The sequence below is a fragment of the Jaculus jaculus genome, unplaced genomic scaffold (assembly GCF_020740685.1).
Source record: "Jaculus jaculus isolate mJacJac1 unplaced genomic scaffold, mJacJac1.mat.Y.cur mat_scaffold_45_1_1178333_arrow_ctg1, whole genome shotgun sequence".
Lineage (NCBI taxonomy): Eukaryota > Metazoa > Chordata > Mammalia > Rodentia > Dipodidae > Jaculus > Jaculus jaculus.
The window spans coordinates 142,037-167,899 of record NW_025423498.1 but is presented as its reverse complement, the minus strand read 5'-3'; the positions used below and the strand labels follow the sequence as shown (position 1 = coordinate 167,899).

At 40.7% G+C, this 25,863-nt stretch overlaps 1 pseudogene; it reads left to right on the top strand.

Annotated features, from left to right (window-relative positions):
* The first annotated feature begins 9,834 nt into the window (after positions 1-9,834).
* On the top strand, positions 9,835-11,088 carry LOC123457415 (annotated as a pseudogene).
* The last annotated feature ends 14,775 nt before the right edge of the window (positions 11,089-25,863 follow it).

The following is a 25,863-nucleotide window of genomic DNA, read 5'->3' as shown; positions in this document are numbered from 1 at the left end:
AATACCAAATGATGAATGGGTCAATGATGAAATCAAGAAGGAAAACAAGAAATTCATAGAGTCCAATGATAATGAGAACAAACATACCAAAACCTTTGGGAGACAATGAAGATACTCCTAAGAGGGAAATTGTAGCTTTAAGTGACTATATTAAGAAATTATAAAAGTCTCAAGTAAACAACCTAATGCTTCACCTTAAAGCCATGAAAAAGAAGAACAAGGCAAACCAAAAATCAGTAGATGGGAAGAAATAATAAAGATTGGGGCAGAAATTAATGAAATAAAAACCAAAAAAAAAAAAAATAACTCAAAGAATCAATCAAACAAAGAGTCGGTTCCTTGAAAGGATAAACAAGATTGACAAACCCTTAACAAATCTGATGAAAAGGAAGAGAGAAGAGACACAAATTAATAAAATTAGAGATGAAAAATGCAGCATCACAACAGATACCAGAGAAATTTAAAAAAATCATAGGGACATACTATAAGAACATATACTCAACTAAGTTTAAAAATATGAAAGAAATAGATGATTTCCTTGATTTATATGACCTACCTAAATTAAATCAAGATTGATCACTTAAATATACCTATAATAAGTATAGAGATCCAAGCAGTTATCAAAATATCCCAACTAAAAAATGTCTAGGCCCAGATGGATTCACTGGTGAATCTTCCCAGAACTTCTGGAATGAATTAATACCAATGCTTAAGCTTTTCCATACAATAGAAAAAGAAGGAGTCCTACCAAAGTCCTTCTAGGTAGCTAGCATCACCCCGATACCAAAACCAGGCAAAGATAGAACAAAAAGAAAAAGAAAAAGAAAATTACAAATCAATCTCCCTCATGAACAGAGATGCAAAAATTCTCAACAAAATATTGACAAACAGAATACAGGAATATATCAGAATGATCATTCACTCCGTCCAAGTAGGCTTTATCCCAGAGATGCAGGGATGTTTAAACATATGCAAATCAATAATTGACTGAAAGACAAAAATCATTAGAAACAGAGAAAACATTTGACAAAACCCAATGTCCCTTCATGGTAAAAGTCCTACAGAGAGTGGGAATAGAAGGAACATATCTTGACATAATAAAGGCTATTTATGACAAGCCTAGAGCCAACAAAATACTAAATGTGGGAAAAATGGAAGCTTTTCCACTAAAATCAGGAACAAGTCAAAGGTGTCCACTGTCCCCACTTTTATTTAACATAATACTAGAAGTGTTAGCCACAGCAATAAGACAAGAGATACACATAAAGGGTAACAAATGGGAAAAGAAGAAATCAAGTTATTATTTGCAGGTGACATGATTCTATACATAAAGGACCATAAAGACTCTACCAGCAAACTGTTACAGCTGATCAAAACCTATAGCCATGTAGCAGGATACAAAATAAATACACAGAAATCATCATCCTTCCTATTTGCTAACAACAAACACACAGAGGATGAAATCAGAGAATCACTCCCATTCACAATTGCATCAAAAAAAGTTCCTTGGAATAAACCTAACCAAGGAAGTGAATGATCTCTACAATGAAAACTTTCTTTTTTTGGTCATTTTTATTTATTTATTTCAGAGTGACAGAAAGAGAGAGAGAGAGAGAGAGAGAGAGAGAGAGAGAGAGAGAGAAAGAGGCAGAGAAAGAAAGAGAGTGGGCATGCCAGGGCCTCCAGCCACTGCAAACAAACTCCAAATGTGTACACCCCCTTGTGCATCTGGCTAACGTGGGTCCTGGGGAATCCAGCCTTGAACCAGGGTTCTTAGGCTTCACAGGCAAGCGCTTAACTGCTAAGCCATCTCGCCAGCCCTACAATGAAAATTTTAAAACACTCAAGCGAGAAATTGCAGAAGACACTAGGAAATACAAAGTCATCCCTTGTTCTTGAATCAGTAGAATCAATATTGTGAAAATGGCAATCTTACCAAAAGCAATCTAGAAATTTAATGCAATCCCCATCATAATTCCAAAAGGATTCTTCACAGAAATAGAAAAAAGTCCAAAAATTCATGTAGAATCACAAAAAAACTCAAATAGCTAAAGCAATACTGAGCAACAAAAATAAGGCTGTTGATATCACCATACCTGACTTTAACCTATGATGCAGAGCCATAGTAACAAAAACAGCATGATGCTGGCACAAAAGCAGACATGTAAATCAATGGAACAGATTTGAAGACCCAGATATATACCCAGTCTGGGTAGCTATATCCACCTGTTACTTGACAAAAATGCCAAAAAATACTCATTGGAGAAAAGACAGCTTCTTCAACAAATGGTGCTGGGGAAACTGGATATATATCTATAAAAGGGTGATAATAGATTCTTTTCTCTCTCCATGCACAAGAATTAAGTCCATGCAGGGTGTGGTGGTGCACGCCTTTAATCCCAGCACTCAGGAGGCAGAGGTAGGAGGATTGCTGTGAGTTTGAGGCCACCCTGAGACTACAGAGTGATTTCCAGGTCAGCCTGAGCTAGAGTGAGACCCTACCTCGAAAAAGAAAAAAAAAAAAAAAAAAGAAAAGAAAAGAAAAGAAAAAAGAGAATTAAGTCCAAATGGATTAAAGACCTTAACATCAGACCTGAAACCCTAAAACTGCTGGAGGAAAAGGTAGGGGAACCCTTCAACAAATTGCTCTTGGCAAAGACTTGCTGAGTATAACCCCAGTTGTTCAGGCAATAAAACCACACATTGATTGCTGAGACCTCATGAAATTACAAAGATTTTGTACAGCAAAGGACACTGTCCATAAAGCAAAGAGGCAACCTACAGAATGGGAAAAAATCTTTGCCAGCTATACATCTGATAGAGGATTAATATCTAGGATATACAAAGAACTCAAAAAGTTAAATAATAAGAAGTTAAACAAGCCAATTAAAACATGGGCTATGGAAATAAATGGAGAGTCCACAAAAGAAGAAATATGGGTGGCATATAAGCATCTAAAAAATGTTCTACATCCCTAGTGATCAGGGAAATGCAGATTAAAACTATATTGAGATTCCATCTCAGTCCTGTCAGATTGGCTACCATCATGAAAACAAATGACCATGAATGCTGGTAAGGAAGTGGAAAAAGAGGAACCCTTCTACACTGTTGGTGGGAATGCAATCTGGTCAAGCCATTGTGGAAATCAGTGTGGAGGTTCCTAAGACAGCTAAAAATAGATCTACCATATGACCCAGCTATAGCACTCCTAGGCAGATAACCTAAGGACTCATTTCATTACCTTAGAGATACTTGCTCAACCATGTTTATTGCTGCTCAATTCACAATAGCTGGGAAATGGAACCAGCCTAGATGTCCCTCAACTGATAAGTGGATAATGCAGATATGGCACATTTATACAATGGAGTTCTACTCAGCGGTAAAGAAAAAAGAAGTTATGAAATTTATAGGAAAATGGATGGATCTGGAAAGGATTATACAAAGCAAGGTAACCCAGGCCCTGAAAACCAAACATCACACAGTCTCTCTTATATGTGGATCCTACCTACAGATGACTGGAATTCTGCGTGAGTAGAAAGAAAACTCAGTAGCAAAGGCCAGTAAGCTAGAAAAGAGATAAATGTAATATATTACATAAATGGACTGAAGGACAAAAATTGCATGATCATCTCATTAGATGCAGAAGAAGCATTTGACAAAATCCAACATCCCTTCATGATAAAAGTCCTACAGAGAGTGGGAATAGAAGGAATATATCTCAATATAATAAGCACTATTTATGACAAGCCTACAGCCAACATATTACTAAATGGGGAAAAATGAAAGCTTTTCCACTAAAATCAGGAACAAGTCAAAGGTGTCCACTGTCCCCACTTTTATTTAATATAATACTGGATGTCTTAGACAGATCAATAAGAAAAGAGACACAGATAAAAGGGTTACAAATGGGAAAAGAAGCGATCATGTTATCATTATTTGCAGATGACATGATTCTATATATAAAGGACCCTAAAGACTCTACCAGCAAACTATTAGAGCTGATAAACTCCTATATCCATGTAGCAGGATATAAAATAAACACACAGAAATCAGTAGCCTTCCTATATGCTAACAACATACAAACAAAGGGTGAAATCAGACAAGCACTTCCATTCATAATTTCATCAAAAGGAAAAAAAAGTACCTTGGACTAAACCTAACTAAAGAGATGAAGGATCTCTACAATGGAAACTTTAAAACACTCAAGCAAGAAATCACAGAAGACACTAGAAAATGGAAAGACATCCCTTGTTCTTTGAACAGAAGAATCAATATTGTGGAAATGGCAATGTTGCCAAAAGCAATCAACACATTCAATGCAATCCCCATCAAAATTTGAATGGCAGTCTTCACAGAAATAGAAAAAAAAAATGAAAAAATCATTTGGAAGCCCAAAATATCTCGAATATCCAAAACAATATACAGCAACAAAAATAAGGCTGGTGATATCACCAAACCTGATTTTAACCTATTCTACAGAGCCATAGTAACAAAAACCACACAGTACTGGCACAAAAGCAAACAGGTAGATCAATGGAACAGAATAGTGGACCCAGATGTAAGTCCAGGTAGTTATAGCCACCTGATATTCAATAAAAATGGCAAAAATACTCATTGAAGAGAAGACAGCCTCTTCAGCAAATGGTGCTGGGAAAACTGGATATTTATCTGTAGAAGAATGAAAATAGATTCTTCTCTCTCTCCATGCACAAGAATTAAGCCCAAATGGATTAAAGACCTTAACATCAGACCTGAAACTCTGAAACTGCTAGAGGAAAAAGTAGGGGAAACCCTTCAACATATTGGCCTTCGCAAAGAATTTCTGAATATAACCCCAACTGCTCATGCAATAAAACCACAGATTAGCCACTGGGACCTCATGAAATTACAAAGATTTTGTATGGCAAAAGGACACTGTGAATAAAGCAAAGAGACAACCTACTAATGGGAAAAAAACCTTTGCTAGCTACCCATCTGATAGAGGATTAATATCTAGGATATGCAAAGAACTCAAAAAATTAAATAATAAGAAATCAAATCACCCAATTAAAAAATTGGCTGTGGAAATAAATAAAGAGTTCTCTAAAGAAGAAATACAGATGACGTATAAACATCTAAAAATATGTTCTATATCCCTAGTCATCAGGGAAATGCAGATTAAAACTACATTGAGATTCCATCTCACTCCTGTCAGATTGGTTACCATCATGTAAACAAATAACTATAAATGCTGACAAGGATGCAGAAAAAGAGGAACCCTTCTACATTGTTGGGGATGCAATCTGTTCCAGCCATTGTGGAAATCAGTGTGGATGTTCCTAAGACAGCTAAAAATAGATCTATCCTATGACCTAGCTATGGCACTGCTAGGTATATATCCTAAGGACTCATCTCATTTCCTTACAGATACTTGCTCAACCATGTTTTTTGCCACTCTATTCACAATAGCTGGGAAATGGAAGCAGCCTAGATATCTCTCAACTGATGAGTGGATAATGAAGATATGGCAAAGTTACACAATGGCATTCTACTCACTGATAAAGAAAAATGAAGTTATGAAATTCTCTGGAAAATCAATGGACCTGGAGAGGATTATATTGTGAGGTAACCCAGGCCCAGAAAGCTATATGTTGAATGTTCTCTCTCATATGTGGATCCTAGCTATAGATGATTGGACTTCTGTGTGAGTAGGAAAAAATCTCAGTAGCAGAGGCCAGTAAGGAAGAAAGGAGATATAAAGGGAATAGAAAGGAAGGAAGGGGAGTACTTAATAGGATGGTATTGTATATATGTAAGTCGAAGAATAGATTAATGGGGTTGAAAAGGCCCAAAGTGAGGTCAGGAGAAGAGAATGAGTAATGGAAGGAAGAGCTAATCAAAATCTAAAAGGATATAAATAAATCATATGGAAACCTACTGTTTTGGACAACGGAACAGCCAGAGATTGTTACTAGAAATTTTTCAAATCCAGGTATGGGATACCTTCCAGTAAGTTTTTGGCCAGGGAGGTCCCTGATGTATCCAAAAGATTACAGGCCATTCCCAAGGCCCCTGGTTTCCCACCAGGAATAGATGGTAAGACCCTATTGCCAAAGACTCCACATACTTGGGCTGCACGGCCACTGAGAAATCCTGCTGGAGCTGAACTGATAAACTCCTCCATGTAGAACAGCTGACACAAAGCTGGAAGAAGTCATTCTGCATGCACTTCAATGAGAGAGAGAGAGATCACCAGTGAAGATACTCAGCAGTGGACACTGCATGCCTTATGTTTGCCCAACTAGGCCAAATTAGCCAACGGGTAAAATGGTGGCATGTCTGTCATGGTGGATACCAATTGCCCTTTAATTGGACTGGAGGCCTGCTCCATGGGAGGGAATACATCTCTGATACTGAAAACCTACAATAGGGGTAACCATGAGCCCTAGGGGTATAACATCTGCTGCTGTCTGGCTAAATGTTTATACTATGCTTATCAAACTGCCCAGTAATCGCTTCTCTTAAAGTTCATAACCATATATTAATGCTACTCTCACTTTTGGTGGAGAACCTTCTCTTTTCAGATGGCAGTGACCTTGGGATGACTCAGAAGACCTTGTGTAAAGCAAAGTCGAAGTTGTCCTCAGACCTCCACATGTACTCTGTGGCATCATGTGCTCATTCACATACAAGATACTTGAATCATATTACTTGTCTCCTTAATGTCCTCATCTTCTAAATTCCTATAGACACCCTAACTACCACATTAACCAACCAATCTAAATCTCATTCAAACAAGAGACTAGGCACCTCTGTGCCTGTAATTCCCTGTTCTTCCTTTCCATTCAGTAACTAAACTCTTCTTCCTTTCCTGAAGTGTCAGGATTTTCCCCACACCAGCCTGCCCCTCCCAACCTGTCATCTCTTCACAAGTCTAATGACATCTCTAAAAGTCTCTACCTGCCTATCACCATGAGAACCTTAGACAGACAACTATTCTCAAATTAGAGTCAGTTTATTAAACTCAGGACACTTCCAATTTTGTTAATAACACTTAGTAATGCTCTATATCCATTTGTTACATCCTAAAAGCATTTAGTATTCTGAGTTATGGCCAGAGGCTAGCAAAGCCAAGACTTCATCTACTGTCCTTCCTGCTTTTTCCTTCTAGCATTTAGTACCTAACAGTGTAGGTTTTTATACCTTCTCTTCCCATCCACAGGACAATGAAGAAAATACTGAGAGATGCTGACAATCTTGGGTGATGCTGGAGCTGGGTGTTGGCCTCAGCAGGGCCTGTCACCTGGTGTCCTCACAGCACTGCCCCTTGGGCCCTCCTACCCGCTGCTGAGTGGCTTCACTCACGTGGACAGCCAAGGCTACCTGCCTGCTCGCCATCCTGCTGGATAGAGGCTCAGGAAAATGAACTGTGCTGCTACCCCCACACATTTCCCCACTATCTTTGGTTGAGCCACAGCACTGTGATGTCACAGTCACAGGCCATTCCATCTGCTAGTGGCATGGGGGAGGCTGGAGCCATCCACTCTGCAGGAGGGGAGGGTGCTTTCATAAGGAATAGGGTGCAGTACTTTGGCACTTTGGAGCAGAAACACTGTAGGTCATGGAGTTTGTGTGCCCCCCCGACCACCCACCCAGAGAGCAGATGCAGGGGTTCCTGCTACCTGGAATGCAGCTGTATTGGAGCAGGGGCTTTGTAGCTCACAGACCTTGTGCACCCCGTTACTCAGAGAGCAGATATAGAGATTACTAGAGTCTGAGGAGGCCTCCTGGGACAGGGTGACTCTGGGCCAGAAGATCTCACAAGCCCACTGTGTATGACTGACAACACTCGGGTCAACCCACATGGATTGGCTGCACTCAGGCCTGTGTTCTGAGGCCCTGACCTGCTTTCCTTGCCTGCCCTTCTGTTTCAGTCAGGTTTGCATTGCTGGCAGAAATCACCCATCAAAAAGCAGTTTGAGGAGGAAAAAAAAATTATTTTGGCTTACAGGCTCAAGAGGAAGCTCCACGATGATAGGGTGAAAGGATAGCATGAGCAGAGAGTGGATATCACTTCCTTGCCAAATCAGGTGGACAACTGGAACAAGAGAGTGCACCAAACACTGGCAAAGGGAAACTGGCTATAATACACATAAGCCCAGCAATACACTGCATCTAAGAGGTGTTAGTTCCCAAATCTCCATCAGCTGGGAACCTAGCATTTAGAACACTTAGGTCTATGGGGGACATATGAATCAAACCATCATATCTTCCTTCTTCCTTTCCTTCCTACCATTCTACCCTTCCTCATCTTTTTTCTCCTTTCCTTCCTGCCTGCCTTCCTTCCTTCCTTCCTTCCTTCCTTCCTTCCTTCCTTCCTTTCTTTCTTCCTTCCATTCTTCCATTGTTTTCCCTTTTTGTTTCATCCCTTCCTTCCCTCCTTCTCTCCCTCCTTCCTTTCTACCTTATTTCCATTCTTCTCCTTTCTTTCCCACTCTTTTTCCTTTTCTTCTATTCTTCTCCTCCCTTCCCCCTCTTTTTTCTCCTTTCCTTCCTTTCTTTTCATACTTTCTTCTTCCTTTCTTTCCTTCCATCTTCCTAGTCTCCTTCCTTCCCACCTCTTTTTCCTTCATTCCATTCTTCATCCTTTCCCCTCTTCTTCTCCCTGCCTTCATTTCTTCTTCCCATTATTCTCTTTCCTTTCCCCTCTTTTTTCCTGCTTGCCTTTCTTTTCCTCCTCTTTCCCCTATTTTGCTCCCTTCCTTCCTTCCCTCTTTGTTGGAGACCACTGTCTTCTCTCCATGTTACTGACAACATAATTGTATAAATGTAAATGTGTGTGCCAATGCAGTTTGAGGAATGCAGCTGCTCCCACTCAAATTATACAAAAAATAAGTGAAATCCTAACCACAGTCTCCCATGCTCTGTTTACGATAGCCAGATATCTTCCTAGAAAACAGACCTGTTATCTTTTAACCACATGTCAAAAAGTCAAGTATTCTCAAGACAATTTGTATTATGTCAAAGTCATTATTCATGATGCATCCATAAGCTATTTGTGATATATGCATAAACCTAAGATTAAAAACATGGTAGGCTAAGATTCAGTGCCTCTCATCCCAGTTGTGACAGAGAGCCCATCGGTTCGCCCTCTTCTGCGTGTCTAATGGGTGTTGTGAGTTTCTTTGTCTATGCATTGCAGTCCCACTTCTAGAACATGAACCCTGTGTCACTGGCCACAGCACCACTTTCCTTCCCCTCCTTTATTTCTCCCTCCCCTCTCCTTTTTGCTCTTGTATTTTGAGACAGGATCTCTATATAGTCTAGACTTGCCTTGAACTCTTGACTCTCCCACCTCAGCCTACCACTGAGGTAACATGGGTGTATAACACTCAGTTTTTAGGGGGAAGGTTTGTTTGTGTGTGTGTGGTTTGTGTGAAAGGGGATACATATTTATGTGTAGTTTTACACTTTTTGTGCACACACGTGTGTAGCCAGAGGACAATGCCAGGCTCCTTCTTCAATTGCTCTGCACTTTATCTTTTTTTGAGACAAACTATTTCACTGAGACCTGAAACTCACCAATTCAACTAGATTATCTAACCAGCAGCAAGTCCCAGGAAACCTCCTGCCTCTACCTCATCTGTGCTAGGATTATGGGTACAAGCCAGCACCCCTAGTTTTTACCTGGGTGTTGGGGATCTGAACTCAGGTCCTCATGCTTATGTGGCAAACACCTTATCCACTGAGCCATCTCCCCAGCCCACCCAACGGCTTTATTTCTGCACAGAAAGGGACATAAATGTCCTAAGCCATTGGTTGGAGGCTGGCAATGTGGTGAGATGGAGCGAGACCATGAATCCTCAGTCTCACTGTCAGGAGCATTCAGTCGAGGTTGACACAGCCGCCTACAGGATAACGAAGGGCCAGGGTAACTCTGCTTTCCCAGAGTGTCCCCACAGGATAACCTATCCAGTGTTCTCTCTCATGACACTCATCTCTGCTAGGAACTTCAACAAAGGATTTCTTTTCATGACAATCATCCTGAATAGTCAACAAGATCTTGTTGCATGACTTGGTGGTTTTATGGTATTTACTGAATTTTCCAGAAAAAATAGCCACATCTCTGATAAATATTCTATGTCTGGCTGACTGTCGGTGGTCATGGGGAGTTGCAATGTTGCAGGTCCAGTGTTATCTTTGTGTTACCTTTGTTTCCTAAATAGCCACTTATTGCCAGTCTCTGTGTGTGACCGAACATCCTATGCTACTATGTGAATCCATTTTTAATGTACCATCAGACCCCTAGCTTCCACCAACCAAGGCTGAAAATGTCACCTCAAGTGTCTCTCAAATACAAAAACAAAAATGAAGTAAAATATTTTAAAAAATTAAAAAGACCAACTCACATACATGACTGTAGCTTGTATGGTAGCCGTCTTGAGTTGCTGTTCAAATCAAAAGTAGTGACTTATAGATTGTGGTGCTCTTTTTCATTGTCTCTTACTTGTGTGTATAAGACATGAGACAGGAAGAGATGAAAGGAAGAGATAGGGGTGAGAAAGCAACAATTATGACATGCCTTCTCTTTAAAAAACATTTATTTAGCCAGGTGTGGTGGCACATGCCTTTAATCCCAGCACTCAGGAGGCAGAGGTAGGAGGATCACTGTGAGTTCAAGGCCACCCTGAGACTACAGAGTGAACTCCAAGTCCACCTAGACTAGAGTGAAAGCCTATCTCAAAAAAGCAAAAAGAAAAAGGGGAGGGGCCAGAGGCCGGCTGTGAGTGGGAGCAAGCAGGAAGTGTAGTGAGGGCCGCCCAGGGAAGCGCAGGAAATGACCACATGTGAAATCTGCAGAGTGAGGTGGAGGGCGTCAAGAATATTATGACCCAGAATGTGGAACGGATTCTGGCTCGTGAGGAGAGCTTGGACCATCTCCGCAACAAGACAGAAGATCTGGAAGCTACATCTGAGCACTTCAAGACATCACAAAAGGTGGCCCGGAAGTTCTGGTGGAAGAATGTGAAGATGGTTGTCCTCATCTGTGTGATTGTTTTTATCCTCCTCCTCGTGGTGCTCCTTGCCACTGGTGCCATCCCCGCTTAGGGAGCCCCTCCGGCCCCACGTTACTCTTCAGGGGAAACCTTACATAATGAATGCCAAGAGGTGCCCTCTCCTATCCTCCTCCACAAGAATGCTGCTTGGTCCCATGAGTAGCCATTGTACACCATAGAAGCAATTGATCTCCTGCAAGGAGACAGCTGAACTGTGGCTCTATCTCATGGGTCCTTTGAGTAGGTTCGAGAGACCCAGAAGTCCCTGGGTGTGGCTTGGAGAATGTTGGTGGCTGGTGGGCAATAAAGATCTTTCAGTACACCTAAAAAAATTATTTGTTCATTTGAGAGAAAGTGTGAGAGAGGAAGAGTCAGACAGAGAGAGAGAGGATAGGTGTGTCAGGGCCTCCAGGCACTACCATGTACATTTGGCTTTATGTGGGTACTGGGGAATTGAAACTGGGTCCTTAGTGTTCATTGGGAAGCACCATAACTGCTGAACCATCTCTTCAGTCCATGATATCCCTTCTTATAAATATATTTTTGTCATAACAATCATCTATAATAGTCATAATTTCAGTTTTGAATGTGGGAGTTTAGTAGGCACACAGCATGGAATAGTCACAGAAGAAATACCAAGAATCAGACAATGAATAAAACGTCAAGATGGACACTGAACAACACCCATAAGAAATGTCTGGAGTGGGCTGGAGAGATGGATCAGTGGTTAATGTACTTGACAGCAATGTCTAATGACCAGGTTTGATTCCTCAGTACTCACGCAAAGTTCAATGTACAAAGTGGTGCATGCAATTGAAATTCATTTGCAGTGGCTGGAGGCCCCAGCACACCCAATAGCATTTGCTTGCACACATGCACATACTCTCTCTTTCCAAGCAAATAAGTAAATAAAGTAACATAGGGGCTGGGGAGATGGCTTAATGGTTAAAGTGCTTGCCTATGAAGACAAAGGACGAAGGTTTGAAGCTCCAGTAAACATGTAAGCCAGATTGACAAGATGGCACATGCATCTGGAGTCTGTTTATAGCAGCGAGAGGTACCGACACACTTACTCTCATTCTCTCTCTCTTTGCTTACAAATAAGTAAACAAAATTTAAAAAAATATATTTTTTATCTACAAGCAGAGAGAGAGAGAATGGGTGTGTCAAAACCTCCAGATATTGCAAACAACCTGCAGACCCATGAGCCACTTTCTGTATCTTGATTAGTTAGGCACTGGGAATTGAACTGGTTTTGTTAGGCTTTGCAGGCAAGTGCCTTAAACACTCTCCCATCTCTCAAGCAATCTCAAATATTTTTTTTCTCTCACACATTTTTTTGATAGTCTTCCTCTTATCTTTACTCAAATTCCAACATAGACTTCCATGGCCTTTGCCTAAAACCATGCTGAATTTGCATCTCCCCATCAGAAGTAGTCTTCAGGGAATTTTAGAAAAAATCATGACGATATGTGTGTGTGTGTATAAATATATTTATACACACACACACATATATACACATTTATAAACACACACATATATGTTATGAAACACATATTAATTTCTTTCATAAGAAAAGCCTATGAAGTCATCTTTATGAATAATTAAGCATCTCATTGCCACTGTCTATTTTTAAAGTATTTCATGTCCTAAAAATGAAATAACGCTGAACTAAAAATCTAATTGTCTGAAGCCAGCATCACCCCGATACCAAAACTAGGCAAAGATAGAACAAAAAAGAAAATTACAGACCAATCTCCCTCATGAACATAGATGCAAAAATTCTCAGCAAAATATTGGCAAACAGAATACAAGAATATATCAGAAAGATCATTCACCCAGACCAAGTTAGCTTTATCCCAGAGTTGCAGGGATGGTTCAACATATGCAAATCAATAAATGTAATACATTATATAAATGGACTGAAAGACAAAAATCACATGATCATATCATTAGATGCAGAAAAAGCATTTGACAAAATCCAACATCTCTTCATGAAAAAAGTCCTAAGGAGACTAAAAATAGAAGGCACATATCTCAATACAATAAAGGCTATTTATGACAAATGTACAGCCAACATATTACTAAATGATGAAAAACTGGAAGCTTTTCCACCAAAATCAGGAACAAGTCAAAGGTGTCCACTGTCCCCACTTTTATTTAATATAATACTAGAAGTGTTAGCCATAGCAATAAGACAAGAGATACACATAAAAGGGTAACAAATTGGAAAAGAAGAAATCAAGTTATTATTTGCAGGTGACATGATTCTATACATAAAGGACCATAAAGACTCTACCAGCAAACTGTTAGAGCTGATAAACACCTACAGCCATGTAGCAGGATAAAAATAAACACACAGAAATCAGTAGCCTTCCTATATGCTAACAACAAACACACAGAGGATGAAATCAGAGAATCACTCCCATTCACAATTGCATCAAAGAAAATAAAATACCTTGAAATAAACCTAACCAAGGAAGTATAGGATCTCTACAATGAAAAATTTAAAACACTCAAGTGAGAAATCACAGAAGACACCAGGAAATGGAAAAACATCCCTCGATCCAGGATTGGAAAAATCAATATTGTGAAAATGGCAATCTTACCAAAAGCAATCTACACATTCAATGCAATCTCCATAAAAATTCCCATGGCATTATTCATGGAAATAGAAAAAAAAATCCAAAAATTCATTTGGAATCACAAAAAAACTCGAATATCTAAAATAATACTGAGCAACAAAAATAAGGCTGGTGGTATCACCATACCTAATTTTAACCTATACTACAGAGCCATAGTAACAAAAACAGCATGGTACTGGCACAAAAGCAGACATGTAGATCAATGGAACAGAATAGAGGACCCAGATGTAAGCCCAAGTAGCTATAGCCATATTAAATAAAAATGCCAAAACTACTCATTGAAGAGAAAACAGCCTCTTCAGCAAATGGTGTTGGGAAAACTGGATATTTATCTGTAGAAGGATGAAAATAGATTCTTCTCTTTCTCCATGCACAAGAATTAAGCCCAAATGGATTAAAGACCTTAACATCAGACCTGCAACTCTGAAACTGCTAGAGGAAAAAGTAGGGGAAACCCTTCAACATATTGGCCTTTGCAAAGAATTTCTGAATATAACCCCAACTGCTCATGCAAACCACAGATTAACCACTGGGGCCTCATGAAATTACAAAGATTTTGTATGGCAAAGGACACTGTGAATAAAGCAAAGAGACAACCTACTAATGGGAAAAAACCTTTGCTAGCTACACATCTGATAGAGGATTAATATCTAGGATATGCAAAGAACTCAAAAAAAATAATAAGAAATCAAATCACCCAATTAAAAATGGGCTATGGAACTAAATAGAGAGTCCTCAAAAGAATAAATAAGGATGGCATATAAGTATCTAAAATATGTTCTACATCCCTAGTGATCAGGGAAATGCAGATTAAAACTACATTGAGATTCCAACTCACACTTGTCAGATTGGCTACCATCATGAAAACAAACGACCATAAATGCTGGCAGGAATGTGGAAAAAGAGGAACCCTTCTAAACTGTTGGTGGGAATGCAATCTGGTCCAGCCATTGTGGAAATCAGTGTGGAGATTCATAAGACAGCTAAAATTAGATCTGCCATATGACCGAGCTATAGCACTCCTAGGCATATATCCTAAGGCTCATCTCATTACCTTAGAAATACATGCTCAACCATGCTTATTCCTGCTCAGTTCACAACAGCTGGGAAATGGAATCAGCCTAGATGTCTATCAACTGATGAGTGGATAATGCAGATATAGCATATTTATACAATGGAATTCTACTCAGTGGTAAAGAAAATTAAAGTTATGAAATTTGCAGAAATATGGATAGATCTGTAAAGGATTATACAAAGTGAGGAAACCCAGGCTCAGAAAGCCAAACATTGCATGTTCTCTCTCATATGTGGGTCCTAGCTACAGATGATCAGACTTCCAGGTGAGTTGGAAAAAAACTCAGTAGCAAAACCAGGAAACTAGAAAAGAAATATAAAGGGAAGAGAAAGGAAGAGAGGAAGGTGCTTAATAGGATGGCATTTTGTGTGTGTGTGTGTGTGTGTGTTTAGAAGAGTAGATTAGTGGGGTGAAAAAGCTCTAAGTGAGGCCAGGGGAAGAGATTGAGTAAAGGAAAGGTGGAGGGAGGGCTAATCAAAATCTAAGAGGATATAAATAAATCATATGGAATCCTACTTTTTTAGGCAATGGAACACTCAGGAGCTATAGATTATTGCTAGAAAATTTTCAGTGCCAGGGATGGGATACCTTCCAGTGAGTTGTTCGCCAGGGAGGTCCCTGATGCCCCCAAAACATTATAGGCCATTGCAAAGGCCCTTGGTTTCCACCAGGAATAGATGGTAAGACCCTATTGCTGAAGAATGCAAGGCCACTGAGAAATCCTACTGGAACTGAGCTGATAAACTCCCCCATGTAGACCAGCTGACAGAAAGCTGGAAGAATCCATTCTGCATGCACTTCAATGGGACAGTGAGAAATCACCAGTGAAGATACTCAATAGTGGACTCTGCAAACCTTGTATTTGGCCAACCAGGCCAAATGAGCCAATGGGTGCAATAGTGGCATGTCTGTCATGGTGGAAACCAACTGCCCTCTAACTGGACTGGAGACCCACTCCATGGGAGAGAATATATACCTGATACTGAAAACTTAAAACAGGGGTAGTCATAAGCCCTAGGGTCTAACGTCTGCTGATACCTGGCTAAATGTATAAACTATGCTTATCAAACTGTCCAGTACGCACTTCTCTTAATGTTCATGCCCTTATATTAATGCTACTCTCATTTTTGGTAGAGAATCTTCTCTTTTCAGATGGCAGTGACCTTGGGATGACTCAGAAAGTATCATGGTGCTTGAAAGAAGTCACTGGAGTGCTCAGTACTGTAATATCTCTATCACACCTTCTAATGATCAGGATCTAATGTGGAAGAGGTGACAGAAAGAATGTAAGAGCCAAAGGAAGGGTAGGACTCCTTACAATGTGCTCCCCACAGACACAAAATGGCCTGGATATCCATGACCTCACAGTGCCTGAAACTATCTACTACACAAGACCATCATAAGAGAAGGAAAAGATCATGACATCAAAATAAAAAGAGAGACTGATTGAGATGGGGAAGGGATAGGATGGAGGATGGAGTTTCAAAGGGGAAAGTGGGGGAAGGGAGGGTATTACCATGGGATATTTTTTATAATCATGGAAGTTGTTAATAAAAATTTGAAAAAAATCGTAATTGTCTAACAATATATATATATATATATATATATATATATATATATATATATATATATTTGACTCAAGTTATATTTTGTCATATAAAAGCTTTTTTTCAGTATTTTGGATTGAAATATGAAACCAGGGGTTCATTCTAAATGAGTAGTAATGTTGTTCCTCATGTACAATGTGTTTCAACTTGAAATTCTGATAGAAGACTGGAGAGATTGCTCAGTGGTTAAGCTACTTACCTGCAAAGTCTAACGACCCCAGTTCAATTCCCCAGCACCCATGTGAAGGCAGATGCACAAATTGATACACGTATGGGGAGTTTGTTTACAGTAACTACATTTCCTGATGTGCCCATGTTCATTTATTATCTGTCTCTCTCCTTACAAATAAATAATTAAATAAAAATTCTTTTTTTAATAGCTAGGCATGGTGGCACACACCCTTAATTCCAGCACTGGGGAGGCAGAGGTAAGAGAACTGGCTATGAGTTTGAGGGCAGCCTGAGACTACATAGTGAATTCCAGGTCAGCCTGGGCTAGAGAGGAAAAACCAAAAGTAAATAAACTAATGAATTAATTTATTAAATTAAAATAAATTTTGATTGGAAAAAATCCAGATAGAAAGTGATACATGGAATGTAATTAAAAATCTCATAACTCTAATGGTGGAGGGATGACATACAAGTTGAGATGCTTAGGATCCAGTTTTAATTCCTGAGGACCCACAAAAGCCAGATGCATCTGGAGTTTGTTTTCAGTGGCTGGAGAACCTGGCATGGCCATTCTCTCTCTCTCCCAAATAAAAATAATAAAAATAAATCTCACCACTCTCTTTCTCAAGTGAGAACAGGCTGCTTGAAAATCTACCATTTCTACTAGTTTCCTACATGGGCTTTCTCCATCAACACCAGGCTGTAGGGCTTCAATCTGAATCTAAAACACACTTGATGGAAACTTAAACTATGTGACCACACCCAAATGTCATTCAGAAATAAGGTGGTGTGGGTAGATGACTGGGTTTAGATGTGGTGATGGTGGTAAAATCCCCATGATGGCTCTCACTAATAGCTTTACCAAAAGAGGAACAGAGACTCAAGCTGTCAGGCTTGCTCTGTCTTACCACACAGTACCCCTTTCTCATGTGCAACACAGCAAGAATGCTTGCAACCAGAGTTGAACAGATCAGTGCTCTGGGTCCCAGAATTTCCCAGTCTTCAGAATCAAGAGTAAAAAAAATGAACATCTACCATTTATTGATTAATTGGCCTCATTTATTTTGTTACAACAGAGGGCTAAGCTCCCCCACTTTCTACAAACAGATTCTAACTTAATGTTCACACTTCTTTCTGCCTCTTCTTTAAAATATAACCTGCCATATATATTTTTTAAATCATAAATCTGGGGCTTGAGAGATTGCTAAGTGGTTAATGCACTTGCCCTCAAAGCCTTCAGACCCAGGTTTGATTCCACAGGACCCACATAAAGTCAGATGCACAAAGTGCTTCATGTGTCTGGAGCTTGTTTGCAGTGGCTAGGTGCCCTGATGCAACCTTTATCTCTCTCTCTCAAATAAATAAATTATATCTATATCATCTATATCTATATCTCTCTATATAACTGTATGTTATGTAATTGACCAATTATCAAAACTCAAATAACTTCCCATATCTCGTTGAAGGATGTCCAAAGCTTTTACCTGGACTTCCAGAACCAGGTTTATGGAAACTTACTGCTCTGCCCCAGCCTCCTGACACTGCATATTTTCATTTTCTACACAAGTAACTGTCCTCTTGTTTCTGAGGTGTTCCTTGTGATATACCTGTTGCCCATAATTCTCTCTCCCCCAATCTGTCTCTCACTCAGTCCACATTATGTAAAAGTTCAACCTCATTTACCGGAACCCCCAGTGTTTTCTATGTATTCCCTCCAAATGCATCTTTATTTATTTATTTATTCATTTTCATATTTATTTATTCATTATACAGAGAGAGGCTGATATATAGTGAAAATGTGTGTGCTAGGGTGTTACAGTCAGGTTCAGCATTGCTGGTAGAAGTCACCCAACCAAGAGCAACTTGTGGGAAAAAGAGGTTTATTTTGGCTTACAGGCTCAAGGGGAAGCTCCATGATGGCAGGGGAAAACAATGGCATGAGCAGAGGGTGGACATCACCCTCTGGCCAACATAAGGTGGACAACAGCAACAGGAGAGTGTGCCAAACACTGGCATGGGGAAACTGACTATAACACCCCTAAGCCCGCCCCCAACAATGTACTCCCTCTAGGAAGCATTAATTCCCAAATATCCATCAGCTGGGAACCTAGCATTCAGAACACCTAAGCTTATGGGGGAAACTTGAATCAAACCACCACACAGGGCCTGCAGCCACTGGAAACCAACTCCAGAAACAGGTACCACTTTGTGCATCTGGCTTTATGTGGGTACTAGATGATCAAACCTGAGTCTTAAGGCTTTGCATCTAAGTGCCTTAACTACTGAGCCATCCCTCCACTCCTCCGAATGTATCCTTGTCACTGTGAATCCTACTATTTTGTGTTGCCCAGCTCTCTTCTGAACCCCAGCCCCACCGTCACCACACACACCCTTGTCTGTTTTCTAAGATTAGAAAATACATGGACCTCCCAGTGCAATACCCCTAGGAAGAGTTGTCATCCTTCAGTCCTGACCACATACATACACATTTTGTTGTCTGAATACCAAATTCCACCTTTTGACCATCAGTCAGCTTTTGGAAATACTATGTGAGCTACACATTCAGAAGAAAAAAAAATCTATCAATCAAGCAAATATTGGGGGATGGATACTTTACATGACAAGCTTTCTATAACAACAGATGAGCTAGGTGAGTGTGATGGTGCACACCTTTAATCACAGCACTCAGGAGGCAGAGATAGGAGGATGGCCTTGAGTTTGAGGCCATCCTGAGACTACAGAGTGAACTCCTTGTCAGCCTGTCCTAGAGCGAGACCCTACCTTTAAAACTTCCCCCCCAAAAGCACTGGAGAGACGGTACAGTAGTTAAGGCACTTGCCTGCAAAGACTAATGACCTGGGGGCTGGAGAGATGTCTTAGCAGTTAAGTGCTTGCCTGTGAAGCCTAAGGACCCTATATTGATTCCCCAGGATGCATGTTAGCAAGATGCACAAGAGGGCACATGCATCTGGAGTTTGGTTTCAGTGGCTGGAGGCCCTGGCGTGCCCATTCTCTCTCTCTCTCTCTCTCCTCTCTCTCTCTCTCTCTTTCTGTGTCACTCACCAATAAATAAACAACAACAACAAAAAGACTAATGACCTTGGTTCAATTACCCACATAAAGCCAGATGCACAAAGTGGTGCATGGATCTGGAGTTTGTTTGAAGTGTCTTTAGGCCCTGCTGTACCCATTCTCTGGGTCTCTCCCTCCCTTTTAAAACAAAAACATATTTTCTAGGACTGGAGGGATTGCTTAGTGTTTAAGTTGCCTGCCAGTGAAGCCTAAGGACCCAGGTTCAATTCCCCAGTACCCATGTGTGGTAGTTTGAATAGATGGCCCCAGTATGTTCAGCGTTTTATTAGTTTGTAGTTTGCTTCTGCAGCCACCTGGCTGTAGGCAGTGCCACTGAGAAGACCTTAAGGTGTGGTGGTAGGTTTGAAATTCCAATCAAAACATATGCAAAGTACTTAGTTCTGCCTAGAGTTCCTGAAGTGTGCTGTGTGGTGAGGCTTTTGGCTTGTGGCTTTCTTCTGTTTTTGGTGCTGTGAAAGCAGGGCACCTTCTTCTGCCATTGTGGAACTTCCCCTGGATGTGTAAGCTTCAATAAATATCTCTTCCTCCATAACTGGGCCTGGTCTGGATCAAGGTGGTACACGTGTCTAGAGTTCTCTTGCAGTGGCTGGAGGCCTTGGCATGCCCACTCTATCTATCTGCCTCTCTCTCTCTCTACATACATGCATACATACATACATATATATAATATTTTAAAAAAATACAATTGAAAATTATGAAGGAAGACATGCTATGTTAATTCTGGCCCCACACTCACACATGTATGCACATACACATGTACACACACACACACACACACACACAATTAGCACCAGAAGCTAAGCATATGTTAATGAGTGACTATGCCTTACTGTGGCCCTGAATGATAATGTTTTTAGGGTTTCTTTTTGGGGTAGGGTCTTGCTCTAGCACAGGCTGACTGGAATTCACTCTGTAGTCTCAGGCTGGCCTCAAACTCATGGCCACAATCAGCCAACTTCTGCCTCCTGAGTGTTGGGATTAAAGGCATGTGCCACCACAACAGGCTTTGAATGAGAATTTTGTGTAAAGTGGTGCATGAATGTAAACCACCACTCTTTAAGATGGCAAACAAAATATCTGCCAAAATAACTGGGAGGTGAGAGAGGTACCCAGGCAGTTGGGATACAGAGTGGGGTTCCTGGTTAACTGAGAGATGGATGAGTATGAGCCATAGTCATATGATGCTCATGACAGTGTGATGCAGTCATATTTTGCAAGAGGCATGCAAGGATCTGCATGGTTTCACCACCAAATAAAATAAAAATAAGATCCCTGCTGAAAAATGGGGCCAGACTGACATGTTTTATTAGAAATCATTAGCAGAATTTGAGAAGTTGTGATTTTGGTAATTACTAAAATAGTGTTTTCTCCCAATAGAGCATATGTCACAGTACATAAAAATGTCATTTTGTTACTTTCCACCTTTAAGATTTTACATATGTACTGTGAAAGTTTAAATAATCCAACTTGCTCTCTGTTTACTGCTGGATTAATTCTTCATGTAAAAATCAGCTGTCATGCCTCATGGGTTTTTTTGTTTTTTTTTTTTAAATTTATTTTCTTGTTATATTTCAAGCACTGAAAGTTTCTTTTGCACTCTACCAATGTTTTCTTTTAATTTATTTTTATTTGTATTTATTTGAGAGATAACAAGATGAGAGAGAGAGAGAGAGAGAGAGAGAGAGAGAGAGAGAGAGAGAGAGAGAGAATGGGTATGGCAGGCCCTGCAGCTACTGAAAACGAATCACCGTAATTGCTGAGCCATCTCTCCAGGCCCCATCATTTTCTAACTGACATCATTAATCCTTATTTCTCCATCAGTCCTGGTTTCTAGCTAGCATGATTAGAATGTGGTAGTGTTCCATAAGTGAGGATGGAGAAAAGTAGTCCATGATTCCATGTGTTCTCTAAATAATCGTTTGTCTGTATGGGAGCATATGCATGAATGGATGGATACACACGTGTGAACACATTTTCCATTTCTACATCAATCTTGCAAAGTCATACATTTGGGCAGCTTCATAATAGAGTGCCAGGTAAATGATATTGGAACCATCAGTAATACAATCACTTAAAGGTCACTCCTTAAGCCCTGGCTCCATCTGACTCACACCTCTGCTCTGAATTGATGGTTGCAGATGTCATCATTAGTGCTGATAGAAGGTCAATGGCCAGTCTAACCCCTGATGTTACCTGAGTCCATCCGGTAATGAGTTGATGGTGGTTTGAGATGGGGAAGACCTCACATTGTTAAAGGCATTTACCACACCATGATATAGTATTCATGTCACATGCTCACCACAGTCATACAGAGCAGACATCTGTGTTATATTAAAAAGAGACTATGAGCTGAAGAGATGGCTTATCAGTTAAGGCACTTGCCTGTGAAGCATAAGAACCCAGATTAGAACTCCCAGGACCCAAGTAAGCCAGATGTACAAGGTGGCACATGCATCTGGAGTTCATTTGTAGCAGCTGAAGGCCCTAGTGGGCCCATTTTTGTCCCTTTCTCTATCTGCCCCTTCTTCTCTCCCAAATTAAAAAAAAAATTAAAGAGTAGGTGTGCATCAGAAGGTTTTACTTGTATGTTTCTATTAAAGGGTAGTGTGTGGATCACAGCTATTCCCACCCCTTACCAGTCTGTGATGAGCTCAGTACAGGTAACTTAACAGTTAAGGTGCTGGCCTGGAAAGCCTAAGGACCCAGGTTTGATTCCCTAGTCCTACATAAGCCACATGCACAAGGTGACACATGCATCTGGAGTTTGTTTGCAGTGGCTGGAGGCCCTGGCATGCCTATTCTCTCCCTCTCTCCCTCCCTTTCTCTCTCTGTCTAAAATAAAAATAAATCAATTTAAAATCGTAAAAGGAACATTAGGGATTGAAGAGATGGCTTAGCAGTCAAGGCATCTGACCCACAAAGCCTAAGGATGCAGGTTCAATGGAAAGCCAGATCACAAGGTGGCACATGTGTCTGGAGTTTGTTTGCAGTGGCTGGAGGCCATGACATGACCATTCTCTATGCATATATCTGTCACAAATAAATAAATAAATAAATAAATAAATAAATAAATAAATAAATAAATAATTTTTTTTAATTTAAGGAAAGGGAATTCAGTCAGCTTCTTCCACACCGGGGCCCCCTCATTATGTTTGCATTATCGTGACTTGTCTGCAAGCACATGAGGTGTTGGAACAATTGTTTATCCTGGAACAATGAGTGTTGTGGCTACAAGGGGGAAACTCAGTCCCTGCAATGACTGATGATTTTACAGGCACATCTGTGTGTTGGAATTTTTGTTGTTGTTGTTGTTATTTCTCTGTGTTGCTATGGACAGTTTGATTCTGAATGTGTCTTGGGGAAGACTATAATTCCCTCATTCCCACTCCACACCTTCCTGCTCAATTTGCCACCTCATCTTAGGGGAACGGAGAACACAGCAAAATCTTGGAAGTACAAGGTCCCCAGTACCACCTCATTCTAGAGGAACTTAGAACACAGCACCATCTTGGAAGTACAAGGTCTCCAGTACTTTGTGGCATGTCTCAACTATCTTCTCACACAAAAGTTCGAGCCAAAGAAGAGTAAGAAAAAAAGCACAGAACCTAGACCTCATATCTTATGACTCTTCTCCAACTTCTTCCCTGATGCTCTAACTCATCCCCTGCTCAGCTTGGCCACGCTTATAAAAAGATCAGCGATGACCCCAAGACACTAACAGCACTGCAACAACTTTGTAAATAAGTAAACAATAAATAAAACCATATCCTCATGAGAACTGAAGATGATTTTTCAGAGATGTCATCAAGTACCTTGAGGTGCAAAGGTATTAAGACATTAAACTTGTTTTTATCTCAACATGCTTCAGCACAAAAGTCTGTGTGAAAGGCAAGCTTATTTTTGGCTGCTCTCACCCCAGGATATTGCATGAGATCTTTCTTTTTCATGGACAAACAAATTAGATGGTTTAATGGTGTGGCTCTCCAAGGCCTGTTTGTACTCTCAGCCTTCTGTCCATGCCGCACTGGCTTCTGTCAGAACCCTAGAAGTTGGATATAGAAAAGACATGCATACATATATATTTTTAATTTTCTGTATTTGAAAGAGTGTGAGAGAGAAACAAGCAGAGAGAAAGAGAGAACAGGTGCATTGCAAACGAACTCCAAATGCATGCACCATTTTGTACATCTAGCTCATGTGAGTACTGGGGAATAAAACCTGGATCCTTAGGCATTGCAGGCAAGCATGTTAGCCATCTCTCCAGCTCACATACATATATATTTTTTCAAAGACTATCAAGCTGTGGGAGAATGGGGCATCCTCTAAAATGTATGCATTACACACTTATTTATTGCATCTGAATGTGTGTCGTGTGTGCATGTATATAAATGTTGGGGGGTTACACGTGTGTGTAAAAGCCACATGTCAATGATGAGTGTTTTCCTCAACCACTCTGCACCTTGTGTTAGGACACAATGTCTCTCACTGAACCTAGAGCTCACCAGTTAGGCTAGACTCTCTGGCCAGCAAGTCCCAAGGGTTTCCTTGTGTCCACCTCTCCCAGAACTGGGATGATGGGACTGTACCAGCACTCCTGGCTTTTACATGGGCACTGGGGATTTGAACTCAGGTCCTGAGGCTACCAACTGAGCCATCTTCCAAGCCCCAAATGTTTGCATATCTTTTAAAAAACTTTTATTTTTGTTTGAAAGAAAGAGACAGAGAGAGAATGGAGTGCACTGGAGGTCCTTCAGCCACTGCAGACACATGCACCACCTTGTGTATCTGGCTTTACATGGGTACTGGGGAATCAAAACTGGGTCCTTTGGCTTTGCAGGCAAGCGCTTTAACTGCAAGCTATTTCACCAGCCCAGTTTGCATATATTTAACTTGATAGGCAGCCTGCCTGAAAAACCTAGCAAGAAGTTTTGTTTGTGCCCACGGTTCACAGATGAGAAATTAATGTGTGTATTTGTCAATGTGTGTGCGCAGACAACAGGAGCAATCATAATTCATTTCTCAGCCTTATGTGATCCACAAACAAATCAAAGATGGGTAAGAGATAACAGACTATATAACACTTTATTTATTTATTAGACAGAAAGATGAATAGAGAGAGGAAGGAGGGAGTGAATGAACACCTCCAGTGGCCTCCAGCCACTGCAAACGAATTCCAGATGCATATGTCACCTTGTTTGTCTGGTTTAATTGGGTACTAGTGAATCAATCCCAGGTCCTTGGCCTCCCAGGCAGGCGCCTTAATGCTAAGCCATCTCTCCAGCCTCAAAGATGATTTTAAATGAAGACCCCTCCAAACTCAACTTATCTCAAAAAAAAAAAAAAACCTTTATCCCCAAGTTAGACCATGCTTTGGGGTTCCAGGTGGCTTGCATTTGACTGGAATCCTGTGGCACTCAGAAGATGATATCCCTTTCCTTTATCCTGACACCTTTCTGTGGCCTTCACTTTAACACAATCCCCAAGCAGATGAGACACCATCTCAACATAGGAGGAACAAGGACAGGGTCTGCTATTCTGGGAAGATGCTTGTATTTTTAGAATAAAATTGCATGGACCACTTTCACAGGGACCAAAGAAATCTGCAGGGACAATTCTTCTCCTCAGAGCCAAGGACAATAAACAATCACAGAAATTAGAACTAGAGAGGAGAGAGGACAACAGGATCAGGAAGTGAGGGCAGGAACCCCAAGATTCACCCTCAGAGGGACACATGAGGATATTTGCTGACTCTTCCCATTTTTTGCAGCCATCATCGGATATTGTCATCTGGCTAAAACTTAATAAGCTCTGGACTGCTTCTATGAAAGTTGCTGTTGTATTTTACTTTCTTCCTTTCTTTCCTCCTCCTCCTCCCTTCTTCCCCAACCTCTCTTCCTTCCTCTCCTTCCCCCTCCTCCTCCCCTTCCCCATCAGTGCATTGGTGCTCACTACTGCATTTGGCTACAGGAGTTGGGTCCCCCAGTCTGCTCAGTCTGAGGCATGGCCACATAAAGGGTTTGCTGCTGTAGAGATGCCTTCCAAGTCCACAGAGAGGCACCCCAGCCCCAAGTCCCACTCAGAGGAGATGATCTCTGCTTTCCAAGGAAGTGGTTCCAGCCCAGGGCAATGTTCCAACATCTTCACATCTGCTGCTGGCCTGGGATGGCGGTGGTTACAGCAAGTGCTCAGTGGACAAGTAAGGAGAGAGATGAGTGTTAGGCCAAGGAAGACCACAG